The 18,415-nt window shown below is 37.6% G+C and overlaps 1 pseudogene; it reads left to right on the top strand.

Annotated features, from left to right (window-relative positions):
• The window catches only part of LOC149198269 (putative WRKY transcription factor 19), a 29,558-nt pseudogene extending 12,707 nt beyond the window's left edge, over nt 1-16,851 (top strand).
• Nucleotides 16,852-18,415: the final 1,564 nt, after the last annotated feature.

Below are 18,415 nucleotides of genomic sequence, written 5' to 3'. Positions count from 1 at the left end.
AACAATGACAATCCATAACGGGATAAATATATGATTTGAAGCGTGGCGAGATTATTCCTAAAAGAGGCTGCGGATCTAATGATTTGAGAAGGCACCGTAGATGCAATGATGGTGATTTTACGGCCTGCAGCTTCATAAATGACCATTACTTAAGTTATTAAACCGAATGACCCCTTAAAGCGTGTAATAGATTTTTTCAAAGGTCTAATCGTAATTGCTCGTTAATTCGAAGGGGCAAAGCTTTAAATACGCATGCATTACCTTATCCCTTTACTTAACAGTATCTTGAGATCTGTGTTGTTGTCAAATCGGATTTAAATATAACTTTAATGCTTTGAAATAATCACCTTTTGGAAACTGAGGTCATCATTAAGCGTCATCAAATCGCATCGGGAGTGTAAATGACATTATCATTTGGGAAGGATCTTTAGCGAACGCCGATTGCGACATTGTATCAGCGCGCGAAAACAATTCCCAATTGATTTACCGAATGCCGATAGCGATATCGCATCGGGGAAAAGATATGAACGTCTTATGAAACTGCATAGGATTCTACCGATTGCCGATAGCGATATCGCATCGGGTCGGAGCGTTAAAACACTTTTCACAAGACATAGTGCCGTGCCGATAGCCGATCGCCGATATCGTGTCGCATCGGGAAAAAGGTATGTGCTTTTTCTTTGTGTGCATTGGTTATTGCCGATGGCCGATAGCGATATCGCATCGGGAAAAACCAAGATGGCAACCAATCTTGCGATTGCTTTTTTCGGACTTAACCTCAAAAATTGCTCATTATTTGTTCAACAAGGGTTTTATGCACAAATTCATTTGATTATCATACCTTAACTGAACAAGTTTATTAATGCCAATTAAAAATTTTAAAAGGGACCCATTTCATATGTAAATTGTTTGTGATAAAAATGTTACGAAATGGGGGGTTGTTGTAGGGCACAACAATTGGCGATTCGCTGGCAGAACCAGTTATCTCTGGACTAATAAATATACTTACATTTTTTCAAATAGAATCTTTATGAAGGAAAGGAAATTTCTAATATAACTAGATGTCTATTGATTCTGAATAAAACAGGTTTCTTCATTTGACTTCCTCTTTTTATAAATGCACTTCGAGTATCAAAATAAGTCCTTATTGGTTTGTAAAAGAAAAAATAGAAAACTTTTCCATATCAGCTTTTAAAATAAACTCCTCTGTCACAGGTAGAGCCTCTGCTGCCAGCAAACATTCATAGTCTCGGCAGGGTTACCTTTTAACCATATTGTTGTCCATTGTTCCATTCACCTTAGCGTGTGACTAAACAGAATGAATTCAAAAGATATTTTCGTATTTTTTGAATTTCATTTTCTTTTTTACTTAAGATAAAAGCCATTGTCCTGGTTTGGTGGCCAGATAAATGACAATGCCATTCACGGGTAGTAATTTAAACTGAACAAGCTGGCTCGTGATGAGACCCCTTGTCTTGAACTTTCAAGCCATTACCCTGTTTGATATGCAGTTTTGGTAATGTCAGTTAAATTATTTTCCTATGAACATGGTAAGCAGGCTTGTAATAAGACCTCTTATCTTTAATCTTTTATATTTTAGAATTACACTCTGAGTAATCATAAACTTTTGGTGAATGGGATGAACAACTATCTTCTTGAGAGTAAATGGATGACAGGTTTAAGAGTTAAAGATGCTGAAGATGAATTAGCTCTTATTTTCATATGGATAACCTTTGGGGACTAATTTAGAACACTCAAGATGACTCATAGAACTTTGTTCAGAGTGAAGTTTACAAAGGTTAGACTGTGATGTTCAGAATAAAAAGATATCTAATTTCCTAGAAATGATCTCTCTTGGTTTAAGACGCTATTATCCAAAAGTAAATACTAATATTGTCATGGAGAGACAGCTTTTAATTACAGCGAAAGGTCAATGGAAAATGTCCCACATTCTTATTTCTACAAATCCTACAAACTATATAAAAACTATCAAGCTACAAAGAGAAGGGGTTACCTTCTCAATTAAAGAATTTCTTCAAGATTAGACCATTGACAGAGAGAGAATCTCTCACCCCTGATAGATTTTGAAGTATGAACGTGGAATGGCCTACTTTTTCACAGATCTGAAATGGTCCTAGCCACAGTTTTTGGAATTTGGAATGTTTACCTTTGTCTTCATGGGCTTTGTCCCATTTCAGGACTAGATCTCCAACTTGAAATTGTCTAGGGCTGGATGAGGCTAGATCAAAAGCTGCTTTAATGACTTGTTGATGTTTAGCATGTGTAACCTTGGCTTTATCCCTTTCTTCTTCAAGTTTGAGAATTTGATCATATCTAAACTGTATAGAAGAAGAAGGAGTTTCATCGATAAATTGCACTAAGGCTAGAGATGGAAGAAGAAGGTTGGTTGGTACGACTGCTTCTTTTCCGTAGACAAGATTAAACAGAGAGGTCCCTATGGAAGCTTTCTGTGTTATCCTGTCGGCCCATAATGCAAATACCAAGGATTTATGCCAGTTCTTATGATTCTCTTCAATTGTTCGCTTAATGATTTTGATCAGATTTTTATTAGTTGATTCTGCTAGGTCGTTGCCCTGAGGGTAGTAGTTAGCAGAATACTTTAATTTAAACCCTCTTTTGATAGCGAAATCAATCATTGCATTGCCTGAGAAATAAGAAGCATTATCAAATACAAGAGCGTTTGGAACACCAAACCTGGTAATGATGAACTGATCTATAAATTCGATGATTGCCTTAGAGTTTGTTGTCTTTAACGGAATTGCTTCTACCCACTTTGTAAAGTAATCAGTAGCTGTAAGGATATACTTGTGTTGCTTGGAAGAAGAAGGATTTATTTCCCCAATGATGTCCAATCCCCATTGTTCAAAAGGTTGTTCAATGTTGATTGGTTGCAAAGGGAAAGCTGGCTTTTGTTGTCTTCCAGTGGCAGTTTGGCATTTGATGCACTTCCTAACATATTCATGAGCGTCTTTAAACAAAGTAGGCCAATAATATCCAGCATGGATGACTTTATGAGCTGTTGTATCAGCTCCAAAATGTCCTCCTGCCGGTCCATCGTGTAGCTCCTGCAAAACCTTTTGAGCTTCAGGTTTCTCAAGGCATCTTAATAGGACAGAATCATAATTTCTCCTGAAGAGCACATCATTAATAAGGGAAAAATTCTTAGCTTTCAATCTAATGGCCCTTTTGTTCTTGTAGGACAAATTGGTAGGTGCATAACCATTCTTTAAATAAAAGATCAGATCTGAATATTGAGATTCGGAATCCGATATACTTAGCTGATTAACTTCTTGGGTTTGCTCTGTATCACTTGATTCAGGAATGTTTGATGCTCCTGCTAATGTCCTGCAAAAACCTTGACCTTTAACAAACTTTGCTGGCTTTATTTCTAGGTCATATTCTTGGAGGGCTGCGACCCAGTTTGCCCTCTTCTCCCCCAATTCTTTTTGGATTAATAATTGCCTAACTGCTGAGAAAGGAACTATTACTTTAGTATGGGTTTTCAGAAGAAAGGGTCGATAATGTTTGACTGCTTTAAAGACAGCAAAAGCTTGTTTCTCAATTTCGGAATAATTCAATTCGGCGCCTTGAAAGTTTGAACTGAAGAACGAAATGGGCGCTTCCAAATTGTCATCATTCAACTGAGTGAGTACTGCTGCGTAAGACAAGTCAGATGCAATAGTATATAAAGTAAAATGATTAGAAAGATTTGGAGTATTCAGAGCTGGGACATTGATTATGGATTGCTTAATATCATGAAAATCTTGCTTTTCTTCTAATCCCCATCTGAAGGTTGAATTCTTTTTAATCATCGTTTGCAGTGGTAGTACAATCTGTGAAAAATCTGGAACAAATCGTTTAACGAAATTAATTTGTCCTAAAAACGACTGCATCGATTTTTTGTTATGTGGAAAAGGAATCTCAGAAATTTCTTTAATTCGATCAGGATCTACATAAATGCCATCTTTAGAAACAATAAACCCTAAGAGCTTACCTTGATTAAGGGCGAAGAAAGACTTTTTCGGGTTAAGAGAGATACCATATGTTTTGCATCGTTGAAAAATCTGATTTAAATCATGCAAGTGGTTATATCTCTTTTTAGAATACACAGTAATATCATCAAGGTAGATGACTACTGTCCGGTTAATTAACCCTCTAAAGGCTGTATCCATAGCTCTTTGGAATGTTGCTCTTGCATTTATGAGTCCAAAAGGCATCTTTTGGTATGCGTAAGTTCCCCATTTTGTTCTGAATGTAGTTTTTAATTGGTCATCAGGATGAACCAATACTTGATTATATCCTGAGAAACCATCACGAAAAGACATCAATTCAGATCCTGCTACCGATTGAAGGATTTGCTCCATGGTAGGCAGAGGGAAGTTATCTTTCAAGCTTGCCTTATTCAAGTTTCTGAAATCAATACAGATTCGAATGTCGTCGTTTTTCTTCCTGACTGGTACCATATTGGAGACCCAGTTTGAGTGTCGGACAGGGAAGATAATCTTAGCTTTTAAAAGCTTATTAAGTTCCGACTTTATCTGGCTCTCCAAATTTGGATGTATTTTTCTTAACTTCTGCTGGATCGGTTTTTGATCGGGAAGCATTGGAATAGTGTGTTGTATGATAGATGTATCATACGTCTTAAGGTCGTCATACTTCCAAGCAAAAACTTGTTTGTTTTTTCTTAAAAGTTTGATGAATGCTTCATTTTCTTCTATAGAAAGTCCTAGTCCTAAATTAATATTTTGAGGAGCTTGATTTGTTCCCAAATTGATCAATTCAAACCTAAGAGTAGAGCTTTGGAGTTTTGCATTAATTACAGGCTTGAACCTATCTTTAATGTCATAAAGGTCTTCGAGCTTTACTACAGGCTTAGGAATCGCGTTATCTTGAGATGTTTCTTTCATTTGAGAATCATGGTCATGTTCTTCAATGATTTGATTGTCATAGGACTTTTCAGAGGTTAAGAATTGCAAGATGTCCTCGTCATGGTTGAAAACCCTCCAGTTAGTGATGTTATCAGGAACTGAAGGTCTAAAAATCAATTCTATAGAAAATCTATCAAGACTATAGTCTTCGGAAGGGAGGAGTTTTGAAGCTACGTTGGCTAGTAAATCAGCCGCTGAATTTTGTGATCTTGGGATTGAAGAAATGTTGAATGCTGAGAAATGCGAAGTAAGATCTTGCACTAGCGTTTGATAATGCTTAAGGTGACTTGACAGGCAATGAATTGTATTCCTTACCTGTTTAACAATGATCTCACTATCGCCGAATACCTTTATATATTGGACTTTAAGGTCAATTGCCTTATATAGTCCCTGCACTAAAGCTTCGTATTCGGTCGTGTTATTGGTGCATTCAAATTCTAATCGACAGGATAGCATCGTTTTTTCGCCTTGCGGACTAACCAAAATGCAACCTGCTCCTGAACCCTCGCTGGACTTAGAGCCATCAAAATACAAAGACCAAAATAAAGGAGAATCAACAAAAATATTTACATCCTTTTGATTTACATTGAAGCATTTGGATAAATTTGATTGTGAAAAATTTTCTACTTGAGATGTACAATGGTTTACTGAAAAAGGGGAAGATTGGGCAACAAAGTTGCCAAAGAATGATTCTGAGGAATAATTTCCCAAAATGTTGTTGTTGAAGGCCACAGGCTGGTTTTCTTGTTCGAAATCGGTTACTGTATGAGTCATGTGCTTCTCACGGTCGATCCTTATTTGATTTGGCTTACCCTTGTAGGGGAGCCACATATGTGACCAATCCGTGGAAATATATCCATGCAGTTTCTCAGACCAATCCCTGCTCAAAATTAAACTGTAGAATTCAGGTATGTCAGCTATCAAAATATCTATTCTTTGAACTATTCTGGGATCAGCAGCCAACCTGATAGTCACGGAATTAATTTCTCCTATAACCTGTACTTTCGTTCTGTCTAACTGTACAATGTGAATGGCGGATTTCTGGGGTTCTATTTTCAGTTTGGAACAAACTGAAGCTGGCATAATATTGGATGAAGCCCCTGAATCAATTAAACAGTTATGCAGATTTCGATTATAGATTTCATAGGTGAGCAAGAAAGGTGGGGTATGGGAATTGGATCTATCTCCGATCAGAACAGAATCGGTAGCTTCGACCATATCTGGAGGGGGTTGTCCTGAATCATTAGCAGCTTTTGAACTGGGAAGAGGGGAAGAGGGGACAGCGTTATATTCTCTTAGGAGCAATTTCTGCTGATGTTTTAACTTACTTAGTTCAAACATGGTTATGTTTGCCTTAGTCTTTTTCATATCATCAACAATATTGTACTCCATGGAGTCAGATAATACTAGTGTCTTGGATGTTGAAGGAGAGTTAGAAATGGGAGGTTGGTTTTGAGGGGCTGCTACCAGAGATTTCTTTGGAAGAATTTTTTCTTTTGGTGTGGCAGCACCTGCGCTCCTCTTTTTTGTAGTTGTTTGAGTAGGTTCAGAAGCAATTTTGCTTCTCGTGGTAACAGGAAATGCTTCTTCTTGATTCTCAGTGTCAGAATTTGGGAGTATAAAATCCCACATACCGTGACACTCAACTACTTCTTCTTCTTCATCTTCTTGTTCAGAGTCTGCATTAGATATAACATTGGGTGGCTTTGTTTCAGTTTTCTTGAAAGTTCTGAATGGTCTCTTGTTCGAAGTTTCAGCCACCTGTTTTTTAATCTCAACCATTTCATTAGACAATGTTTTAAGGACCTTTTGTAAACCTTCCATGTCGTATGGATCTTTTGGGGTCTTTTTCTTAGAATCTTCTTTAAATGAAACTTTTTTGGATTTTCTATCTTCTAAGGCTGCTTTTTTCTCTAAAGCATTAACACGCTTTTCAACGGCAAGTGCTTCCTTCATATTCTCGGCTAAGGTAGGTTTGCCAGCCCTGTCAACAAAAATGGCTATGTTGGAAGGGAGGGCAGTAATATACCATTCGCTCCTGATTTGTTCACTTGGCTTCGAAGCGGTAGGGATTTTATTTAGGAGTTTGTTAAATCAAGCATTAAACTCCTTTATTGGTTCCCTATGTTCTATTCTCAAATTGGAGAGGTCATTTATTAAAGTCGCCAGAGACCTGTCATCTCCATATTTGGTAAGGAACTGCTCTTGGCATGTAGTCCAGCTGGTAATAGAACCAGAGGGTAAAGAGAAGTACCAGGATCCTGCCGATCCTTGCAGAGTATAAGGAAAAAGTCTTACAACAACATCTTGTTCTGTCACTCCTTTCAAGTTAACTGCCAACATGAAATTGTTGATATGTTCTTCAGCTTGTGTTCCATTATCTGGATTAAATTTAGGCAACCATTTTTCGGGAGCATCAGGTAGATCATGTAATGGTCCGGGCATATTGACTGCACCTGGCTGAGTCCATGGATCTGCCATTCTGCTGGCGATATTTGTTGTTACTACTATTGGTATTCCAGATGACTGAGGAGAAGAAGTTGTTGGAGAGAGAGTAGGTTGAGATGCTGTAGTACTTATTCCCTGATGGACAACAATGTGTAATGGAGGAGTGGATGGTTGACTTCGCAGGGGAGGAGTTGAGATGGAAGATATGGAAGAAAGATCTTCACTATCAGATACTTCAGTAATCTTCTTAGCCCTTTTCTTTTTGGGTAAAGGGAACTCAGTAGGTTCAATACCAAGTTTTTCGCTCTGAAGTCTGGTAAGTGGATGAGATAAGTTTAACTGTGAGGTCACACTGCTTTGTGATACTTCAGATTTCTGAGGTGAAATCGAGAAGCTCTGAAGTTTATGGATAAGAGACTGAACTTCAGGGGATTCAAGACTTAAATGTTCTGAAATATGATGGGTGTGAGCAGTGGTGGTTGATTCTTCTTTTTCTTGATCATGTGCTGGAGAACCAGCATGTGATTGAGAAGGAGAAGAGGGTTTGGAGGGGGAATTACTCTTAGAATGGTTTGTGGACTTGGACCTACTTGCCATTCACAGTTGATGCCCTCCTTCTAGCGCCAAAAATGTTGATGCCCCGAAATTCGTTGCAACAACATCGGGGAAACCACCCGGTCCGGAACTTAGTGCAGCTCCTTTTCCGTTTGGAATAGTGGCTCCGACTGGGGATAATGGGACCAGTTTCCCAAAGATTATAAGTAAACGGGATGGATGGATGATTTTAGGATATGAAGTGATAATAAACAAATAACTAAACTATGAAAGAAATATAATAACTATAAGCTAATCCCGGGACTTATCGATTCAGACAATGCAGCGTTTGATAACCTATGCTTAATGGCAGGCATATAGATGTCACTAACAGTAAGCATAAATGTTTAAACCATTTAAGATTGCTCTGCATAAATAGTTATGCAGAGTGATAATAGCGAATTACTGCACTCAGTCATTTATATCATTGTTACATACATGAGTGAAAGAGATAACAAATCACAAGACATTCAATAGTGATATGAAATGTAAATTTGTTGTTATATCGCATACATGTAATCAATAATAGCAGAGTAATAACACAACAATTTATATAACAGAAAAGAGAACAGATACAGATAATAGTACCATGCAAGCTGTTTGATCAATCCAATATATTAATCTCTATGTCGCGGTCCTTCCTTCCAACCAGAAAGCATCCCAAGCAAACGACAATAGTGCACAATTTACTTAAAACAACATTCCAAGTAAAATTAAGGACCAGTGGTCGAGTTTCAAAAAGAATATAGACTGAAGCACAATAGTGCAAACTTCAGCCTTTTAGTCTTTTACAAAATTTTACGACCCTTTCCAAAACAATGAAAGGGTCTATAAATACTATACTAATCTAAAAATATCTAAATATCTAAAACTGAAAAACAACTAAATCGGCATTAACAAATATCATTGTCCATTTGGATGATTCGACAGTCGGCGATGATGCTTCAGGCAGAGGTCTCTTTGCCTTTACTCCTTCGCTGACATATCGCCAGCATTGGCTCTACTTCTGGTGGAGTATTGAGGCGCGAAGTCAGCTGTGCATCGTATGTGGCATCTTGGAAATCGGCAATCAGGTATCGGAGAGCGTCGGTTAGGCAGTTAAGAGCCGACCTTTGAGAATGCGGTTTAATCAGGAAAAGCCAGTATGCGTCGGCGGTCAAGGTATTCACTCCAGCAATTAACCGCCCTTGTGCTTCCAGCTCAGGATAATTCTTGTGCTCCAGCATATTTGCGGTTGTTATGTTTCCAGGTGTGCATTGTGAAATCATGTTTGCCAGATACAATGTATCATTGACTAGATTGATCATGTTTTTGGAAATTGTTTTGCACCTGGATGCTGCCCTTTCCGCCTTCATTACCTGTGTGTTCCATTCCATAAAAAGTATGTCTTTATATGTTACACAGATTCGGGAAAAATTTGACGCTTTACCTTCTGGAGTGTCTTGCCATTCAATATAATCTGTTATATCTTCTTCGGCCTGATCCAAGTTACTCTTGGCTTTCTCGATTTGCTCACATACTGCTGTAGATGTGTCATAGAGTATCTCAGCTTCGACTAGTTGTTGACACAAGAGTCTGGTCTGAGATATCAATGCGTCGTTTATTAGAATTGCTTCTGTTCTGAAATCATCAATACTCTTGGCACTTTTGATACTTTCAAGCTGTGCTGACAACTGAATTATCTGCTCCTCTTTAGATTTCAACAACAGCTCATTCGCTGCCTCCAACTGGGATAGTGCTTCTGACAATTCTTGTGCCTTTTGAATGTCACTTTGATCTATCCTCAGTTTTTCAATTTGCTGGGTTAACAAATGATTTTCTTGTTGTTGGACCAGCAATTGTTCTTCTGCCTGTGCTGCCTTATTCCTTGCTTCTATCACTTCCGTTTGTAATGCGTAGACCTCATGCTCTTTAGTCTTCAAAAGAAGACTCACTTAGGATGCTTTGTCAATGGTTGCCGCTGAATAAGCTCCCGCAAATTGCGACAGCTTTGTCAGATCTTCAGAGGGACTTAATTCTCCCTTCCAGACGACATTGCCCGTGACTGTTTGCTCATTTGAAACAGAAGGTTGATCAATCCTTCGTCTCTTCCTTGAGCGTCTTACAACGGCTCTATGCTTAGGGCTGTAGAAAATGTCTAGGGGAGGAATTTCCTCTACCTGAAGATCAATTTGATCAACTGGGCTTTGAGTAATTTCCTCAACACTTTGTACCATGGGTGGGCCGCTGGTTCCTTCAAGAACCGGAGAAAGAGTAGTATCGGGAGTCTTTAAGGCATCTGAGTCTTTGGAGGCTTCTTTACCACTTATAATGGAATCGAATTGATTCCATTCTTTAATCAATTCAGTATCAACAGAGATTTGCTTACTCTGTTTCTCCTTTTCAATCCTCTGTTGTTCCTCGAATGCCTCCCGCTGTTGCTCCTCTTGTGCTCTTCGTTGCTGTTCCTCCAATTCCTTTTTCTGCCTATCTTCCAGTTCTTTCTTTACTTTTTCTTCTTCCTCTCTTTTCCTCTGTTCTTCTATCTCCCTTTGTCTTCTTTGCTCTTCTTGCTCCCTTTGCCTTCTTTGCTTTTGTTCAATTTGTGCTTTTTGCTGCCTTTCTATTTGTTCTCTTCTATGCCTTTCTGCCTGCAGCTTGTTTTGATTTTCCTCCTGTTCTCTAATTGTAACGGGAGGTGAATTTATTTCTGGCTGATCAGGCTCGCTTGAGGATGAAGTTGGGGTTGTGGATAATAACTTTAGAGGCAAAGTTTGCAACCTTTGCTTTCTAAGTTTATTAAATTCAGTTAATTCCACATCTTCATATCTCATCTCAGCAAGTTGTTTGACTTGGCTTATTGAATCAGCGCCCATGAACAGGTCGTCAAACTGGTCTTCTTGATGAACAACCTTTGTCAGCTTAGCCTGTTCCAAGGCAATGAAAGCAGTCTTTTTCGGGTCATAGAGTCTGTTGGGAATAGAAGCTAGAGATAGCATTTGGAGTTTTGCTGCTTCCTTTTCTGCATGCTTATAATTTAGCAGCGTATAAACTCCAATTCTTAAAGGAAAAGATGGCCATCCTCTCTTCTTCTCCTCTTTGAGAGTTTGGGTGACACCTTCAGACATGATCTGATAGGAGATTTCTCGGGCTAACAATTTGTCTGGCATGTATAAGGGGAGAACATGTGGCCTGGCCTTGCTTCCAAAAACTCTGATATAAGAAAAACATTCTTCGCCGAACCAATGGGCTATGGCTGGTAGGTCAAAAGAGGCTTCATAGGAAATCCTGGGGATAGGTCTGTCAAAAATAGAATAGTGAACGGGAACCATAAAACCATTGCAAATTTGATACAAATGGTCTTTGTGAGAGGGTTTCCACAATTTACGATGATACAAATGAATAGGTGTTGGGTCATGGGTTGTCCATCTCCAACCAAGGACAGGAAACTCAGAATTAAAACAAAGGGCATCCATAATGTAGGCAGAGTAATAGAAAGGTGGGATTTTTCTCTCAGTGACTCTGGTTTTGGCCCTAAACTTACGAATAGCTAAGACCAACTTATCCGACAGGATAGTGGCCCAATCCATAATTATACTATTGACGGCCGCTTCCATTAAGGGAACCATATCAACATGGATATTTGCAGAATCATGAAATCCCCACAATCTACACATCATAATTCCAGCATAGCAGTAAGGTGAAGCCAAAGAAGCATTGGAGTACTTACCCGACATATCCTGCTTGTGTTTTGTTGGATTTTGCCTCCAATCTCGGAGAGGTTCGGATGGTGATTCATTCTCTCTGGCGAATTTCTCCACAAATGCTCTGTTATAGACTTGCTCGGGATTGGGCAAATGATACATTCGTCTCAAGTCGTCAGGCTTGAAGGAGCCGAAAATCCTTCCATCCTTAGTAAGGAAGGTTCTATTAGTGAGAGGAATTTCTTCAATTGCCCAACGTACCACATCAGTATAAGGCAAGACTTGTTCCCTGGCTGCTATTCTGTGCAGAAAGGAGTCAGCCAAATCTTTAAGAGTTGCCTCAGACTTTCTTAGTTCATCCACACTTGCCTCCGTTACTGTCGCTTCTGGTTGTTCTCCTTCTAGCAAATTGTATGTCCCTTGTCATGTAGTACCAGGAAGACCAGTGCATGTAGTATCTGAGATTAAGCCTTTCCTTGAAGCTGTAGCAGCTTGGCCTGAGGCAGGTGTCGCAGTAGAACCTGCCACCTTCTTGAACTTCTTTCCCATCATATTCAGACTTCTCTCGGTAGTTGAATTCTACACAAGTGCAAGAGAAATTGTAACAAAGAAATAACAATGACAATCCATAACGGGATAAATATATGATTTGAAGCGTGGCGAGATTATTCCTAAAAGAGGCTGCGGATCTAATGATTTGAGAAGGCACCGTAGATGCAATGATGGTGATTTTACGGCCTGCAGCTTCATAAATGACCATTACTTAAGTTATTAAACCGAATGACCCCTTAAACCGTGTAATAGATTTTTTCAAAGGTCTAATCGTAATTGCTCGTTAATTCGAAGGGGCAAAGCTTTAAATACGCATGCATTACCTTATCCCTTTACTTAACGGTATCTTGAGATCTGTGTTGTTGTCAAATCGGATTTAAATATAACTTTAATGCTTTGAAATAATCACCTTTTGGAAACTGAGGTCATCATTAAGCGTCATCAAATCGCATCGGGAGTGTAAATGACATTATCATTTGGGAAGGATCTTTAGCGAACGCCGATTGCGACATTGTATCAGCGCGCGAAAACAATTCCCAATTGATTTACCGAATGCCGATAGCGATATCGCATCGGGGAAAAGATATGAACGTCTTATGAAACTGCATAGGATTCTACCGACTGCCGATAGCGATATCGCATCGGGTCGGAGCGTTAAAACAATTTTCACAAGACATAGTGCCGTGCCGATAGCCGATCGCCGATATCGTGTCGCATCGGGAAAAAGGTATGTGCTTTTTCTTTGTGTGCATTGGTTATTGCCGATGGCCGATAGCGATATCGCATCGGGAAAAACCAAGATGGCAACCAATCTTGCGATTGCTTTTTTCGGACTTAACCTCAAAAATTGCTCATTATTTGTTCAACAAGGGTTTTATGCACAAATTCATTTGATTATCATACCTTAACTGAACAAGTTTATTAATGCCAATTAAAAATTATAAAAGGGACCCATTTCATATGTAAATTGTTTGTGATAAAAATGTTACGAAATGGGGGGTTGTTGTAGGGCACAACAATGTCCAAGCCACTTGAAAGTCATTGGAATGCAGCGAAAAGTGTTTTGAGGTATCTACAAGGTACTGTAGATTATGGTATTATTTGTACTGGTTCCTCTGATGTTAGATTGACAGGATTTACAGATTCAAACTGGGCTGGAAATGTAAACGATCGCATATCCATAATAGGATATGCATTCAACATTGGATCCGGGGTGATTACATAGAGCAACAAGAAACAAAACATAGTTTCCTTGTCCTCAACGGAAGTAGAGTATCAAGATATGTGTGCAGCAAAATGTGAGGCAGTTTGGTGTTGGAGACTTCTCCAAGATGTTGTGGAAGAACAGAAAGAGGCAACAATGATCAAGTGCGACAATTAGAGTTCAACCAAACTTGCCAATAATCCGGTGTTTCATAAAAACACTAAACACATTGATACACAGTTCCACTTTGTCAGGGAGAAAGTGCAATCAAAAGAAATCTATTTGGTATATTGTAATGCATGTGATAATGTCGTAGACATTTTCACCAAGCCTCTTGGAAAAATCAAGTTTGAAATGTTTAGGGAGATGTTAGGCATATTTGTGAACCCCTTCTCCATTAAGGGGGAGTGTTAGAGATAATGGAGAATATCTTAGAATAGTGAGTTGGTTCACAAGACCTCAGGATAGGAATTAGTTTCTATTTTTTAGTTTATGGTTCTAACTTCCCTAAATCTGTGATTACTATATATTGTGTAATGTACATGAGCAATGTAGAGCATTCTGCAGAGCCAGACTCTCCTGGTTCAGACTCTCTTTCGTAGAGCTGACCAGTGGATTCCATTTCATTTAATATACAACATTGCATTTTTATCATGCAGAGTCTTCCATTTTCAAACTGAAAAGACTCGACCAAGATCATTCCCAAGTGCTATTCTGCGTTCAACCAACGATATTCTCCTACAAAATTTGAACAAGTGGCTCGTGCATTTGTGGATGCTTGCGCTGGATTTCCATTATCCACTAAAGTGCTTGGATCTCTTCTTTGTGGAAAAGACTTGGAGTATGGAAAAGCCCAATTGCATGATATATCCAAAATTCTTCCTGAAGATATACTGGGTACATTAAAAATAGGCTATGGCAGTCTCGATAAAATAGAGAAGCATATTTTCTTACACATTGTGTGCTTCTTTTTAGGAGAAAACAAAGATACCGCTATAAGAATCTGGGATGGAATGGAGTGGGGAGGATGGCTTCATCTTCGGAACCTAGAGAGCAGGTCTCTGGTGGAAGTAGACGATGAAAACTGTATTAGAATGCACAACCACGTGAGAGACTTGGGCAGACATATTGCAGAGACTGAACCTCCAGAATGGATGCTCCACCTTTCGTGCCCCATCCACGACCTTAAGGCTCATCTGTACGACAAATATGTCGTATGTATTTTTAAGCTTTATAACGACATTTAAATTAGTACTTTTCTCAAAATTGTATCCATTATGTTTTGAATTCTTAACCCTTGCTTCATGCTCTTGATTCTAACATCTTTGATAAAACAATTTAAGTGCGTGGAATTAGCACCGCTCACTCAGATGGCTGTGGAAGGGCTTAGCTAGTGTTTAGAGATCTTGTGTGGTTTGTAGGCAGTCGTTTCACAAATTATGTGAGGGGGTTGCAGCTGATTAGGACTGAAGGTGCTTTTGCAGATATCCAATTAATTGAAAGCATATTCCGCAGTGCCATATCACTCATATGGCTCTGCTGGATTAACTTTTCGTACTCCAGACTACCTTCTTGTATTCCACTCAAGAATTTAAGAGTTCTATGAATAGAGGGGAGCGAACTTGAAACACTGTCGTTGGATGAATCGTAGGTAGTGATTTGAAGTTCTTGACATAAGATGTTTTTATCTCAGAAATTGCTTTGATCTTTAGTATTGTTAGCATACTAGGGGTCAACCCAATTTTGAAAATATAAAGATTGCAGGCACCGGAGCAGTTGAGGGAATTGTATATCAAGGCTAGATATGTGGAGGTTCCCAAGTCCATTGGGAAGTTGAGGCATCTCAAAAAAATTGTGGTCTCTTTTTCTGGGCATGTAACTTTACCAGACGAACTCTGCCATCTATAGTCGTTGAAACACTTAGAATTATGGGGCTATGGAGGTACAATTTCCTTGTTTTATATTCCTATCTAAAAATGGACTGCCTACCAATATTTTTTGCGAGCTTAAGGACCTGTTTTTAAATGGAGTCCCTGCTAGATTCCTTTGGGAGCTTAACGAACTTCCAAATCTTACCATGCAGATTCCTATGGGTAGTTTGAATTCGAGGGGTGCTCTAGTTTGAACATGCTCGTAGATTCGTTTGGAAACTTAATAAGCTTGGAAAACCTTTCATTCTGTAGCTGGTCAAGTCTAGAGATGCTTCCAGATTTGTTTGGGAACTTAAAGAATCTCCAAACTATTGATATGTTTGGGTGCTCTAGTTTTTAGGTGCTTCCAGATTCATTTGGGAACTTGACGAATCTCCAAACTATTAACTTGTCCTACTGCTCTAGTTTGAAGGTGCTTCCAGATTCGTTTGGGAACTTGATGAATATCCAAACTATTCATCCGTCCAAGTGCTGTAGTCTGCAAGTGCTTCCAGGTTCATTTGGGAACTTGATGAATCTCAAAACTATTCACCTGTCCAAGTGTTTTAGTTTGCAGGTTCTTCCAGATTCGTTTGGGAACTTAACGAATCTCCAAAGTACTCACATGTTCAAGTGTGCTAGTCTCGAGGTGCTTCCAGATTCACTTGGCAACTTTATGAATCTCCAAACTATTTACCTATCCTGCTGCAATAGTTTGCAAGTGCTTCTAGATTTGTTTGGGAACTCGAGGAATCTCCAAACTATTGACCTAGTTGGGTGCTCTAGTCTACGCATGCTTCCATATTCATTTGGGAACTTGACGAATCTCCAAACTATTGACCTGTTCTGGTGCTCTAGTCTGCCGGTGCTTCCAGATTCGTTTGGGAACTTGAAAAATCTCCAAAATATTACAATGTACCACTACTTGAGTCTGCAGGTGCTTCCAGATTCATTTGGGAACTTAACGAATCTCTAATCTATTAACTTATGTTGGTTCTAGAGTCTCCAAGTGCTTCCAAATTCTAATCTATTAATCTGTCTTGGTGCTGGAGTCTCCAAGTGCTTCCAAATTCGTTTGGGAACTTGGACGAATCTCAAAACTATTGACCTGTTTGGGTGCTGTCTTCTGTGAGTGCTTTCAGATTCGTTTAGGAACTTGATGAATCTCCAAACTATTAAAGTCTCCTACTGCTCTAGTTTGCAGGTGCTTCCAAATTCGTTTGGGAACTTGACAAATCTCCAAACTATTAACCTTAGAGGGTGTTGGAGTCTAAAGATGTTTCCAAATTCATTTGGTAACTTGAGGAATCTCCAAGACATCGACATGCACGATTTCTTTAGTCTGCAAGTGCTTCCACATTCGTTTGGAAACTTAATACAACTTGAAGAAGTTTGACTGTTTGATAATCTCCTGCGAATGCTTTGAAAATATGTGCACGTTTAAATGCTCAGGTGTCATTAATTTCAACAAGTTTGAACTATTTCCTGCACCTTTTCTCACTTTCTTGTGAGATATGAATGTAATTGACCCCATGTCAGGGTAAGGTAGTTAAGCTCTCAGAATTTGAAAACCTGCCTGATTTGAAATTGACCATGTTTGCAATATAAAAAATAATATATATTATTTATGTAATACTTGTAGATTTAAATGTTTAAATATTTTTACAATTAGAATCATTTAAATGATTGGAAAAATTGATAGACATTAATTTATAATACTTACATTTACTATATGGTACATCTCACTGGTTAAATTTAAAAAATCTTAAAAACTAAATAAATTAGAACTTTATTTTAAATTATTATTAATACTACAAAACATTGTTGAATGGAGATTTCTGTGGTTAGGGTTTGAAGAGTGTTGATTTAGAAAATTAGTGGAAGTTTGGAGTCACAAACAGTACTAGAGTTGATTCAGAAAATTAGTGGACATTTGGAGTCACAAACATTACTCAAGGACATCATTTCAATATAGTGAGATTAAACTAAAAACATAGTTTCAATATACTGAAATTAAGCTAAAAACAATGAATTCAAGTGACTATTCAGGTTATAATTTAGTAATTTAGGTTTTAATGTTTGATTGGTAAATTGAGGCATTTTCTTAATTATAGTTATGTATTGTCTATCGAGAATCTAATCCTAAGCAATGACAACAATAATGTCCTATCATAATGACAATGCTTTTGTTAAGAAGGTTATCTATAATGTTTTACATTTTCTCTGTAAAGTGTAGATAAATATATTTGAAAGGGTAGATATATCTATAAAAAAAAATAGGTTGAATATATTCCGTAAAAAAAATATAAATATTAGAAATGGAGTTGTTTTACTTAGTTATTTGTTGTTTAAATTCGATAACAATTTTAATTTATTATTAATATTTTTTTTAATGATTTCTTATTCATACTAAAAATATATATATCAGTTTGTTACTATAATTTAATTAATTTGTTAAAATTCATTTAATTTTCATGAGCTTAAACCAAATTTTGTAATAACCAATAAATATTTGATAATATAAATAAGTGGTTTTTATTTTTAAAATAATTGTATAATAATTAAATAAATATATGTTAATTTTTTGAAGTGTATAACTATTTTTAATATATATTAAATAAATATTTATGGTTTGAATTAATTTTAACTTAATTATTGATGAGTTTATCCCATTGTATTTGATTATAAATAAAGTTATTTGATTTGACTAATATAATTTTAAACTTGCTAACTAACCATGTTTATTAATTTTGAACTTGTTAATTAATAATATTTATTATAAATTAATTTAAATATTATAAAATAATTAAGTTACATTTTAATTAATTAATGGTTAATAATATTTCATTTTTTTATTATTACTCCTTGGCAAGGCAAGGCTCTATTAATTTGTTTGCTTGACCACTATTAGCTTGGCATTGACAAACTCAACTTACAATGTTAAACTATGGAGGAGCTCCAATTTTTTTGGATAAAAAACAAAGTAATACCCGATCAAAGGAATAATCGAATGCATAATACCATGCTTGCTGTTGAGGGACTAAATCCCCTAGGGCTTTGGGTCAACACCCTAGC

This window comes from Pinus tabuliformis, chromosome 2_2 (genome assembly GCF_031772625.1).
Source record: "Pinus tabuliformis cultivar Carrire ecotype Pingquan chromosome 2_2, CPIR1, whole genome shotgun sequence".
NCBI classification, from domain to species: Eukaryota; Viridiplantae; Streptophyta; class Pinopsida; order Pinales; family Pinaceae; genus Pinus; species Pinus tabuliformis.
Note: the sequence above shows the minus strand (reverse complement) of the source record. Positions and strands in the feature narration are given on the sequence as shown.